We start from the raw sequence: 10,564 nt of genomic DNA, 5'->3' as shown, positions 1-10,564 counted from the left end.
ACCTTGGCCTAAGAAACTCTAGCTAAATAAAAGCATTTGAGCGAGCCAGCAAGCAGTGTTTGTCCATGGTTCTCTCTCACGTTCCTGCATGAGCTTTTGTCTCGCTCACTGATGGACTTACTGTATTTTGTAAGGTAAAATGAACCCATTCCACTCCTGTTACTATTTCTCAGAGTCTCCTGACGTAGTAACAGAGTGAAGGGAAGAAGCATGGGCCCCCACGAGTACAACAGGCATTTTGTAGTAAGTCTCTATAGCCCTATCCATGTGTGCCATAGAAATATTGGATCTAGTCTTTCCCAGGCCCACTTGATGTATTCGTAGAAAAGTATTCCAAAAGTCAGAAAGAATTCATATTAGCTGAGCAAATCCCATGAGATTGGAGATTCTGTTCATTTCTATTTTATGATATACAGAGTTTAGAGCAATGCTTGACAAAAATAAGCCTTCAATAAATATTTACTGGATAAATGCAGGAGTAATCAAAGCATCTACCACTTTCTTACAACTACTCAGACTAGATCCAACTTGCAGTTCTAAGAAACCAGTGTGGAGAGGTTCTTGTTGCAAAAGTGTGCGGACCTGAGTTCTATCACCAGTACCCATGAAAGGGCAGAGTTAGTGGTGCGCGACTGTGGGGAAGTGGATGAGTGCATCCGTGGGGCTACCAAGACAGCAGCCTAGCTGAATCAGTAAGCTCTGGGTTCAGTGAGAGACCCTGTCTCAAACAAACAAACAGACAAACAAACAAACAAACAAAGGTGGAGAAGAGAGCAACTGAGAAAGACACGTGATATTCTCTACGTGCATTGAACCTGTAACATAGACGGCACTACGCTCAAATCACAAATCGCACAAATCAATGTTGCCTGAGGCATCCTACAAGCCAGGCAACTAAGATAATTACTGGTTGCATTTTATCTACTTTCTTTCTTCCCTGTGTAAGTCCCTCCTTATTTACATCCTAACCTGTTGCCCCCAACACTTGGCTTGCTGTCGAAGCAGTGAGCTTTTTACTGCAGCTCCTTTGTGTACATCACGTTCTTACGAATCATTCTAACCAATGCACATTTATCAACATGAATGAGTGCAAGGTACATTGCCATGGCCGAGATTTAATCATGGAGACTTGCTCTGCTGCCAATTCTAGTCTCCAAGCCACCGTCCTGCCCCTCAGTAGAGGCATGGTCAAGGACTCATGCCGCATAGTGTCACCAACCTCCCACATCTTTCTCTGTTCTGCTCCAGACAAGAACTTTTAAAAATGTAATTGTAAGGTCAGCCAAGGTGATACCCGCCTTTAATTCCAGCATTTGGGGATGCAAAGGCAGGTGAATTTCTGTGAGTCCACAGCCAGCCTAGTCTACAAAGAGAGTTCCAGAAAAGTTAGCGCTTCAAAGAGAACCCCTGTCTCAAAAAAAGAAAAAAAGAAAAAAAAAAAGAAAAAGAAGAAGAAAAGGAAAGAAAAGAAAAGAAAAGAAAAGAAGAAAAGAAAAGAAAAAAAGAATAAGCTGGGCATGGTGGCGCACACCTTTAATCCCAGCACTTGGGAGGCACAGGCAGGCGGATTTCTTAGTTCGAGGCCAGCCTGGTCTACAAAGTGAGTTCCAGGACAGCCAGGGGAACACAGAGAAACCCTGTCTCGAAAAACCAAACAAAAAGAAAGAAAGAGAGAGAGAGAGAGAGAGAGAGAGAAAGGGAGAGAGTACAATCCTGAGTACAATCATTGCTGTCCAGATAACGGTATGGGGCCATCACTGGAGCATGGTCCACCTACAAAGGACCACACCCTTTAAGAAAACCAGCCTTTCCTCCATCAACAGCCATCACTTTCAATAGCTCCTCAGTTAAAGACGGGGTCGAGTGTGCCCTTTCTCATCCAGGACCCAACCAGAAGCTTTTGATTTGTTTTCTTACCAGTTCCTGCCTCTTGAGGGCCCTTAGAACTTTGAGAGATGCTGACAGAAGCTTAAAGTCCCAACTCCATGACTGCTTATCATCACTGTCATCATCCAGGGATTTGAGATGTCACCTGGCTGAGCTGGCCCCACACGGAAACTGTGACTCTGAAAGATACTTTTAAGAGTTATATTTTAACTGGAGGGGACCATATCTTTGGTAAACTCATTTCACAAGTGATTGCTCCACACCTGGAGTACAGATCAAGTTTTCCCCATGGCTTAGGGCTGTGTGGGCTCAGCTCCCAGGCTACAATGCCCTACCATATAATTGGGTGTTATCTGCCATTTCCTTTCGAAACAAAATTTAATGGTGCTTATGATAGGGAAAGACAAAGGAAACCCACGTAGAAAGAAACTAATCCGTTTCTTTGTCAACACCAGAATCTCCAAGACATGCATCTTTGAAGCTGTAGGGTTTATCACAAGGCTCTGGAGAGATGGCCCAGGAGCCAAGGGTTCACTTGAATGCCTGAGTTCAATTCCCAGCATCCATATCAGATGGCTCAAAACTGTCTGTAATTCCAGGATCAGGTGACCCAATGGCCTCTTTCAGTTTGCAGGCACTTGCACAAATGTGTGCAAACACATATACACAGGCATAAACCTAAAGAATATCTCAGTAAGCTATAGTCCCAGACTGAAGAAAAAGGAGGAGGTAGTTCCTGGCTACAGATGCAATGGGATCAACTGTCTCCTGCTCTCAGGACTGGAAGTTGCCTTAGCACAAGTGATCTCTAGCGCACATCATCAGGAAAATCAGGGTCTCAGCGGATGCTTCAGCATGCACCTTCCTTCCTCCCTCCCTCTCTTCCTTCCTTCCTTCCTTCCTTCCTTCCTTCCTTCTTTCCTTCCTTCCTTCCCTCCTCCCTCCCTCCCTCTCTTCTTTCCTTCCTTCCTTCCTTCCTTCCTTCCTTCCTTCCTTCCTTCCTTCCTTCCTTGTCTTTTCTGTTGTTCTCTCTCTTGCCCGTGTACATTTCTCAGTATACATTACCTGTGCACAGTAACGGCATTATAAGTTTCATTATGAGCGTCCATGCATATACAGAATAGTCTCCCCTTGGGATGGCTAACCATCAACTACAGCATCTATAAGTTGTCAACTTCATAGATCTGGAGAGGGGCATGGCTTGAAGTTGGGAAGTTTTCTTCTCATACATTGTTTTGGTTATTTCTCTCACTGGATTTTATATGAATTTTAGGACAAGATTACCAATTTCTGTAAACAAACAAACAAAACAAATTTTGATTGGGATTATACTGCTGCAGAACTACAATAATCAAGGTATCCCATAAAGGAAAAATCAGTTAAACTAAATTAAAAGTTCAAAACCAAATCCTTATGCACATGGTCAGTTTAATATTAGCTGATTTTTTTCCTTCACAAGTGTACCTATGCAAGTCAGTGGAGGGAAAGAATGGGCTTTCCAACAAATGATTCTAACACAGATACTCTATGCAGATTTATAAATTCATAATAAAATGTGAATCCACACTTTGTACCCTTTAGAAAAAATCAATCCAGAGAGTATACAAAACCTCTATTAAAAGGCAAAAAAACTATAAAGCTGTTTGTCCTCCTCTGCCCCCAAACAATGTCGTGGTCCTTAAAAATCAGGCTTTGGTTTCCAAGCTATGCTTTGCAGCTATGCATTGCTCGTGTTGTAGGTGGCGCTCTAGAGGTCATCTCGGTGAGGCAGGTCCTATAGGGGTGCCTGATTGAATGGTGTATACATGTGCATCTATGCATTGATGTTCACATGTATACACACACACACACACACACACACACACACACACACCCGAAGGTCACTCACAAAGCTTAACTGAGTCTCTTCCAAGATTACTAACAATAACCACCTTTCCCAGTAACTCAAGAACACAGTCATACTGGTTTTGAAACAGTTTTAAATATCACTGGAAGCATTTTAAACAGAAGCGAAACCGAGTTTAACAAACTATGAAAACCAGATGGTATACATGTTCTGATGGTCTCTTTAGAGACTGAAAGAAGAAAGAGAGAATCCTTCCCGAGAGAGCCAGTGCAGCTATGGGGCAGCCGGGGAAGCCCTGGGGCTTTCCCTGTGTGCTGTGGCACACACAACCATGGGTCATGCACTGGAGGATGAGTGCTTAAACAACTCACTCTCTGGATTTTTATAGCAGTGAAGGGCTGGGAGCAGCATCTCAGCCAGATGCAGCAATATAGCATTATCAACCCGCTTCTTCCACCTTTACTGTTTGCTGAAATACTCACTCACACACATATTTGAACAAGCTACAATTATTGAGTACTTACTGAGCCTGGTGTAGTTCTGGTAGCTCTATGAACTCTCATTTAATACTTAAACAATTTATGCAACTGTTATGTATGTAACATTTTCCTTCCTGCAGAAGCTCCTGAAGCAGGAAAGCGAACAACTCAAAATAGCTTCGGGAAGTTCCTGAAACTGACCAGATTCACTAGGTCCCTCCCTTCCAGAGTAAGCAATAAAAGCTGAGAGTCCTTGTCAGACAAGTTCAGGTGCTACCACACCAGCTGCCTGGCAGAATCAGAAGCCAGAGGAGCTGCCTGGAAGAGGTTTAGACCAACTGAGGTAGACTCTACAACCTGCCTGTTGGCTGTGCAGTGTGCTCCAGTGTTCCCAGCTTTGTGAGCTGTCACCCATGCTGGGGTGAGCTTGGTGATGCAACTGTCTTTGAATCACTTCTCCTCCTGTATGTAACTCCTCGCCCATATTTCTGTAAGTAACCCCAATCAAACTCCTTGGTTCACCAAGGTTGACTTTAGTGGTATCCATATTTTGGTCTGTCTTGGGAACCCTACCTGGTGTGAGAAGATAAGTATGTTGTGTCTCCCTAGGGAAAGTTTTTGTAACACAACAGCTGCCAAAATGTAACCAATTAAACATACAATAAACTAAGAATACTGATAAATGTATAGTTTAAAACTGGGCAAGAGAAGTAACAAAAAACAGAAAAAGAAAATAGGATATTAGAGCTTCTATTTTTTTCCCCGGGTCCTGGCAAATTGCGTGGAGGTTGGGCTAAGGTGACCCCTGCACTTCCCAGACCCCCTGATTACTATTCACCAGCCAGAGGGAGGCTGCGACCCATGCTGCACACTCTCCTTGAGATGATTATGTTTCTGTTGCTACAGCGAAATACCATAACCAAAAACAATTGCAGAAGAAAGGGTTTATTGGTGTTACGGTCCCGGAATGTCAGAGTTTATAGTGGTAGACTATTCCTCTGCTGGGTCTCTTCACCCTTTTCATATTTTTCCTTTGGGAAATGCTCTGAGCATCTCTGCTCCCTCCATCCCCATCCCACATCCCTCCTTTCTCTCACAGACAATTGCATCCTGCTCTCTGAGTTCTTATTAGAAATGTTCTCTCATTAATGAATGGACTTTGCTCTTATTTATTTTTAAGGCAAATTAGGTAGAAATACTTGAGGTTAGATACATTCTCCTCCTCCTTCTATAGTCATTATCTTTAACATACTTGGTAATGAAATAAGCAACTCACAGATTAAAAGAGAAGAACTGCATTTTGTTTGCTTCTTGTTATTTATTTATTTATTTATTTATTTATTTTAGACAAGAGTTTCTCTGGGTATCCCTGGTTGTCCCAGAACTAATTTTGTAGACCAGGCTGGACTCAAGCTTGCAGATATCTGCCTGCCTCTGTGTCCCAAGCACTATGACCAAATGCTGTTGCGTCAATGAAATACCATAACCAAAACCAACTACACAAGAACAACTACCCATCTGATCGCCTGCCACATGTGCTTTAAATACTGTAGATATAAACAAAGCAGCAAACACCAAAGCCTACATCCCATGTGTAAGATGCAGTAAAGTCAGAGCAGTGTTTTCTAGAGCTTCATGTCCGGGAGGCAGCCATAAGCAGGATTTTCTCTTAGCCTTCTTAGCCAGAACTCAGCTGGGACTAAAGGCACTGTAGCAAATGACTGCACCATCTATCCATGAAGCAGTAGTTTAACACTGCTGATTTATGACTCTTGGCATGAACAACTGGCCTCAGGCCAGGGGATGCCACAGTAGGTGCCAAAGTTGCCACTGGTGGTCGTCAATCACATCTCCCCTGCTCCTCACACGGTGAGGACAATGCTCCAGGTACCCTGGCTGCTTGGGTTTATATGAGGTATTCAGGAACTACAGACTGCACAAGTGAATATTAGGGTCAGCTTCGGAAACAGCCGGAGCCAGCCAAAACTAAACCAACATTCTGACAGTTTGCTTCCAAACCTCCCTTCTCCTGTCGCTGCCCAGCCTGGTTCCTGCCAAGATATCTGGTTCTTCCTGCTGATCCCAGCTGTTTCTTTCTAGATGGGGCTTGGCAACCACTCAACTCTCAAGGTTCTTTTTTAAAAAAAACGTATATGTTAGAGAACACTTCAGTATTTCAAACCTAGGGAATGAGGGTGGATCCCCCAGGAACAGAAGTTACAGACAGTTGTGAGTGTGCTTCATATAAGTGCTGGGAATTGAACCTGAGTCAGCCAGAAGAGCAGTGCTCTTAGCCACTGAGCCATCTTTCTAGCCTTAGATGTCTCATTTTAAATTCTGGCTTCTGGACTCTGCCTTCATGGGGAGAAATGAATCTCAAGTGAGTCTTCATTTTCTAGAAAGAATGGAGCAAAAGCAGAAGGTTTGGGTACCTCTTGAAATTTCTTTTTGAAGTTAACTTTCTTATAAAGTTAGTCTTGCACACTGAAAATGCGTGCTGGGAAAAAGGCTGGAGAATTTCCAACTGTCAGAATGGGGTAGATACTTGCAGGCTATGGGAAGGGAAGGGCTGAAGACCAAAACTTTGTTAAATGATCACAGAGAGATAGTCCCCACCACTAAGATCTTCACCCTCCAATCCGATTCCCTTTTCCAATCCTTTTCAGTTGAGCTACTCATACCTGAGATTGCTATCCTTGTAAGAAGAAACAGGAAAGACTGGAGAGGTGGCTCAGTTATAAAGTGTCTGACTCACCAACATGAGCACCTAAATGTGATTCCTGGCCTTCGTTAGGGAAAAACAAGCAAACAAACAAAACTAGACCTGGGGCACTCATTTATGCCCCACCAGGCTCCATTGTGTTCACAGCGGCCATATTTGTGATAGCCAGAAGCTGGAAACAACCCAGATGTCCTACAATGGAAGAATGGATACAGAAAATATGGTGAGTACATACCATGCATGTTCTTTTGAGTTTGAGTTATCTCACTCAGGATGATATTTTCTGCTCCATTTATTTGCCTGCAAAATTCATGATGTCTTCATTCTTAATAGCTGAGTACTATTTCATTGTGTAAACGAACCATATTTTCTCTTGTGAGACTATGCCGGGGCCCAGCAAACACAGAAGTGGATGCTCACAGTCAGCTAATGGATGGATCATAGGGCTCCCAATGGAGGAGCTAGAGAAAGTAGCCAAGGAGCTAAAGGGATCTGCAACCTATAGGTGGAACAACATTATGAGCTAACCAGTACCCCGGAGCTCTTGACTCTAGCTGCATATATATCAAAAGATGGCCTAGTCGGCCATCACTGGAAAGAGAGGCCCATTGGACTTGCAAACTTTATATGCCCCAGTACAGGGGAATACCAGGGCCAAAAAGGGGGAGTGGGTGGGCAGGGGAGTGGGGGTGGGTGGATATGGGGGACTTTTGGTATAGCATTGGAAATGTAAATGAGTTAAATACCTAATAAAAAATGGAAAAAAAAAAAAAAAAAAAAAAAAAAAAAAAAAAAGGAAAGTGAGTAATTTGACCTACAGATTTGGAAGTTTAGAGTCCATGATAGCAGCATGGAGGGACAGCTGAAACCTCACACCTTGATCTACAACCATGAAGCAGAGAGAGAGAGACAGAGACAGAGACAGAGACAGAGACAGAGACAGAGACAGAGACAGAGATACAGAGAGACAGACAGAGAGACAGACAGAGACAGAGACAGAGACAGAGAGAGAGAGACAGGCAGACAGAGAGACAGAGACAGAACTAGGAATAACTTGAGTCTTTTGAAACCTCAAAGCCAAGTGCTAGTGACCTCCTCTAGTAAGGGGCACACTTCCTTATCCTTCCCAAACACTGCCACCAACTGGGGACCAAATATTTAAATAAGTGAGTCTATGGGGCTGTTATGGTAAGGAACACAGGCAGAAATAACAAAAATAGGTGAAGGTGCTGAAAAGAACCAAAATCAACTGTGAGCTAGGTGCTTGGGATGACTAAATGACCAACAGCTGGTGTATCTCCCAGTCCTGGTGGGCAGTGTTCAGATGGGCGAGACTTTCTACCGGAGTATAAAAATGCAAGCTTTCAACTGTCTTATTTATTTACCATCTTTAGGATGTTGGCAGTGAAGTCACCTGGTTTTACTCCATAGCCACAGTCCCAGGAGACACCAGGATTTACACCAGTCCCACGTTAGTTAGTAGTGGTTGTCAACTAGTTTAGTATGGATTTCTACAAATATGTTGAAATAGTATGAGCGGTTGTTGTACAAGACTCAGGCCCAGTCAAGATCTTCCCTTACTGAAAATGAAGAAATAACAGCTTTTTCAGTAAACTATGTCTGTAGGGGGTTCTATTCTCCTCTCTCCAGTGTGGAGCATTGCTAGCGCTCCCTGCACACTCAGCTTACTGGCTTATTTCTATCTTATTAAAATGTCTGCTTTGCTTTTCCTGAAGCACCCCAAGTGACACTTTGGGGTGTGCGCGCATATGTCTCTGTGGGCATGCGTATGAATGCATATGTAGATGAAGATGTTTGCGCATATGCATGGGGGCAGAGGCATACCTTGGGAGCAGTCTACCTTGTGCTTTTGCGGTTTTGTTGGTTTTTGAGATAAGAAGGGTTTACTCACTGGTGTGAGGGGTTCTCCAATCAGGTTAGGCTGGCTAGCCATCAAGTCCCAGAAATCCTCTTATGTATGTCCATCACCAAGTTCTGTGCTGACCTGTTTGTTTTCCAAGTTCTCAAGGTCAAACTCACACCTTCATGTTTGCTTAATCAACTGAAGTGACCCCCTCAGGTGCACACACACACCCTTTTCTTGGGCTCTTCTCTGTAGGCTGAACACTGTTAGTGGATAAAGAATGTGTAGATGTAGCCGGGCGTGGTGGCGCACACCTTTAATCCCAGCACTCAGGAGGCAGAGGCAGGCAAATTTCTGAGTTCGAGGCTAGCCTGGTCTGCAGAGTGAGTTCCAGGACAGCCAAGACTACACAGAGAAACCCTGTCTCAAAAAAACCAAAAAACCAAACCAAAACAAAAAGAATGTGTAGATGTTCAACATAAATCATGATCCCTTGGATCCCTTGGATATGACATCTCCGTGGGGATCAAATGCTGCCCTGAGTCCTCAGCTCCCCATCTCAGCAATGCTTATGGGCTCTGGCCTCTTGGGCCATGCTCTGACCAAAGCCGCACAGACCATCATCCATCTAGAGGAGGGGAAAGAAGGTCTTTCCTTTTATAAAGTAGTGCACAAAATGTAACTTCCTCTTTGATTTTTTTTTTTTTACTAATTAGCAGTCAAAATAGGATTGTGTGAGATCATTTTCATTACTAAAGTAATCCTGCTTGGACTATTGTAGGGAGAACGTTTTGTGCTTGAATTAAACCCCCACAGGAAAGAGGACATACCTACAGTGACCTTCTCCCGGTCATCTGTACCTTGGATCTGTGTGGTATGTGTCCCCTCCCCACACCCCCCATGACAACCTCAGAAGGCAGGCAGACTTCAGTATTGTGGAGAAATTACTTCAAGTGGGCTAATCTGTGGAGACATATGCATTTCCTGTGTGCACGAACATAAATATCTGACCTCGGAGGTTGGGTAAAATTTTGAATCATTGCAAAATACAAAAAAAAAAAAAAAGGAAGGAAAGAAGAAAGGAAAGGAAAGGAAAGGAAAGGAAGGAAGGAAGGAAGGAAGGAAGGAAGGAAGGAAAAACAGAACAAATCTCCAAACCCTGAACATTGGCATTTTGTCAGGTTTGCTCTCTTTCCTTCTAGTGCTCGTCATAGCTAGTTGCCTGTCCACTCTTGAATGAAGGAAAGGGGGTCAGAAAGAATAAGAAGGGAAAGGGAGGAGAGAGGGGGAATGAATAGGGATGGAGGAGAGACAGCAGGAAGCTCCCTCACACAGCCATTGCTGGCACATTCCTTCATGTCAGCTCTTTCCTTCCCCTAGGCTTGAAGCCACTGCCTTGCCCTCAAGATGGTTGCTTCCCTCCTTTCCTGAGGCCTTGGAGCATCCCTGTCCCCACTAAAAGTACGTGCAGGTGAGGAGTCATGTTTGGGATCTAGGGAGACCCGTGGCTGGCTCAGGGGGTAAACGGCCTTCTGTGCAAGCTCTAGGGCCCAGCATGCACCTAAAAGCTGAGCACAGCAGCGGGTTCCTGTCATCCCAGCACTGGGGCGAAGACTCAGGAGGATGCCAGGGCCTCACTGTGCAGCCAGTCTAGCTGAACTGGCAAGGTCCAGGTTCAGTGATGTACCTTGAAATATCAAGGAGTAAGTAGACATTGCTTAGGGAATACGCTTGAGCTTGACTTCTGACCTCATGTGTGTCTACAC

General features: G+C 44.1%; 1 long non-coding RNA gene across 1 annotated transcript; it reads left to right on the top strand.

The window, feature by feature from the left end:
* The first annotated feature begins 7,138 nt into the window (after positions 1–7,138).
* On the top strand, positions 7,139–10,252 carry Gm39758. The gene is made up of 3 exons (XR_865965.1): positions 7,139–7,157; positions 9,580–9,672; positions 10,179–10,252. It is a non-coding gene; the product is annotated as a predicted gene, 39758 (long non-coding RNA).
* The last annotated feature ends 312 nt before the right edge of the window (positions 10,253–10,564 follow it).

This window comes from Mus musculus, chromosome 2 (assembly GCF_000001635.26).
Source record: "Mus musculus strain C57BL/6J chromosome 2, GRCm38.p6 C57BL/6J".
In the NCBI taxonomy this organism is placed as follows: domain Eukaryota; kingdom Metazoa; phylum Chordata; class Mammalia; order Rodentia; family Muridae; genus Mus; species Mus musculus.
Note: the sequence above shows the minus strand (reverse complement) of the source record. Positions and strands in the feature narration are given on the sequence as shown.